Below are 2,853 nucleotides of genomic sequence, written 5' to 3'. Positions count from 1 at the left end.
GACGCCTGGCACGTGCCACAGTCCGTGAACAGCCTGCAGTCAGTCCACAATTCATAGGGTGACCCCCGACCTCTCTCCCTTACTCTAGAATCACAGTTTGCTCAGAGATCAAGGCCTGATTTCCACTCAGACAACCCCGGGAGGTGGGGATGCCTACCAGTCTCGGCGGTGGTGGAGTGGGAAGAGATTGTAGTGGTGGCCAAATTCGACTTTCTCTTCAGAAAGCCTAAAAAAAAAAACCACACATCTCGACGCCCTGCGCTACTTTGTAGGGCCCGTGGCAGCCTTAGGTCTCAGGAAGCTACCCCGAAGCCGATGGTGGCAGATGGACTTACCATAGTGAGGAAGGCACGCTGCCGCACCCGGAACGATGGCGGAGAAAGGCAGAGAAGGGGAAATGGTCGGAAATACGTAGTAGAAGGCGTAGCAGAGGCGGGACTTGGGAAGTGACTTCACCATCAGCAACCGCCTCCTGGTGCTCTCGCCAGGTTATGCTACAGTGGGGCAATGACAAAGTGTTCGTCCTGTGCATAACTGAATTCACTTTGATTCGACTTCCACAAATGAATTCCCCCGGAGGCTTGTCAGTTTGATAGGGGCACCCTGTTTAGTGGGTAAGGCAAACAGCCGTAATCATTGCAAATGTGGTGGAAGCCCATTCGGATGCACAGCTAGTACCAAGGAGGCGGGACTAACTCTAAGGAAGCACAAAGCAATGACGTCGGCCGTGCGCTGGAAAGGAAGAGCGAGGAGGAGCGAGGCCTATGGGTCGCTCCTGCTGAGTTAGGTTGGCGGGAACCAGCTGAGCTTTTGTAAAGAGAGTTGGAAGGGGCTAGACGGGACAGTCGTGTTGAAAGAAACAGTAAAGGTCTGCGGGGCCTGAGCTTTGTAATCTAGGCAACAAATAATAATAAAACACAACCTCCAAGAGCGACTGCTGTGGAGTCAGCACAGCAACCCCTCCTGGGGTTCCCCAGGCAGTATAATCTCTAGGAGAGTAGATTGCCTGCTCTTCCTTTTGAGGAGGGGCTGCTAGGTTCAAACCGCCAACTTTCTCCTTAGGAGTTAAGCACCTTACACACGATGCTACCAGAGCTTCCGAGGAGTAACTGGTGGGTTTCAAATACCTTAGGTACTACATCACCAGGGCTCCTGTTAGTCCAGGCAAGAGGTTGCCAATAAAGGCTATTAAGCTGAGACAGGAGGGGCAGAACTTTTTCCTTTGCTGCTGGGAAACTCAGACGGACCTTGTAGCCCACTTTGGCAAAATGAACAGGAATTAATGATATGTGTCTTGGATACTTAATGTTCCCCATTTTCATATTTTTTCTTCTCCCTATTAAAACCAAACAAAACCTCTATGCACTTTTTTTTAACATTCTCTTTTAATGATCATTATTGTGATGTGGGTGTTAGCTCAATGACTTCATTCCATACCCTTCTACTACTCTTCCCTTGTGTCAACTTGGCTGGGCCACGGTTCTGAGTGGCTGGGCAGCTAGATGTAGTTATTCCCCATGATGAGCTTATAATCACCTCCATGGTGGAATCTGCTGTGAGCAGCTAAGTAGTTGCCTTTGGGGTGTGGCCTGCTTCCACTATATAAGGAGAAGCTTTGAGAAAGGTCTTTTAGCTTTTGGCACATTTAGATCCTGCATTCGGCCAAGTCTTTGTCCAGTTCCTGGACTCGAACCAGTGGCCTGCCAATCTTGGGATTGTGCCATTTTACCTGCTGACCTTGAGTTTGTCAGCCTCAGTAGCTAGTAGCTGCCCGAGTTAGGAGATGCCTCTAGCTCCAGTGGGACTGGAAAAGAGGCAGAGCTGAAGCCCAAAGTTGAACGGCCTTCACCCAGCCCCTACTGTCGGCACTCTGAATTTGGACTTCTAGCTTTCTAAACTGTAAGAGAATAAATTCCTGTTTGTTCAAGCTACCCATTTATGGTGTTTCTTGTAGCAGCACTAAAGAACCACTCTACTCCAGCCACAATGGCTTCTTTGCCATTACTAAAGGAGGCCAGGGACACTTCTACCCCAGGGCCTTTCCACATACCATTTCCTCTAAAAGGCTCTTTCCCCATATATCCACAGGGCTAGTACCCTCATTTCCTTCTCAAGTCTTCAAAGCTCACCTCCTTTCAGCCCCCACTCATGAACATCATATCTTCCTTCCCTTATTTTTTCTCCTAAGCATTCATTTTCTAACAATAGATATTTTTCTTATCTGCTTTTCCTCTCTCCACTTGAATGTTAAAAAAAAAAACAAACTCACTACCATTGAGTTGATTTCAACTCATAGTGACCCCCATTGGGTTTCCAAGGTGGTAAATCTTTATGGAAGTAGATTGCCTAGTCTTCCTTCTGGAGTGACTGGTGGGTTTGAACCACCAACCTTATGGTTAGCAGTCAAATGCCTTAGGCACTAGGCCACAAGAGCTCCTTACTTGAATGTTAAGCTCTATGAATTTTTGTCAGTTTTGTTCACTGGTGATGTCATTCCAAAGCCTAGAATATGAATGGCACATGGCATGTGCTCAAAAAATACTTAAGTGAATGAATAAATGAATGAATGAACTAGGCAATGTGAGGAGGGAGATATATTGAACAAACAATATGACTGATTGGCTGAGGAGGTGAGTATGGCATCAAATAGGGCCCTCAGTGCTTGAGTGGATAGTTGGTTAATATCCTCTGTAATACAGGAGGGATAAGGGTGGGAGGAACTTGAGTAGTTCAGTTTGGGACCTGTGATGGTTAAGGTTGTGTGTCAACTTGGCTGGGCCATGATTCTTAGTGGTTTGGCAATTATGATGTAGTCACCCTCCATGAGATCTAATATAATGTAATCACGTCAAT

The sequence above is a fragment of the Orycteropus afer genome, unplaced genomic scaffold, assembly GCF_000298275.1.
Source record: "Orycteropus afer afer isolate SDZICR_OR568_19922 unplaced genomic scaffold, OryAfe1.0 scaffold00387, whole genome shotgun sequence".
NCBI lineage: Eukaryota > Metazoa > Chordata > Mammalia > Tubulidentata > Orycteropodidae > Orycteropus > Orycteropus afer.
Note: the sequence above shows the minus strand (reverse complement) of the source record.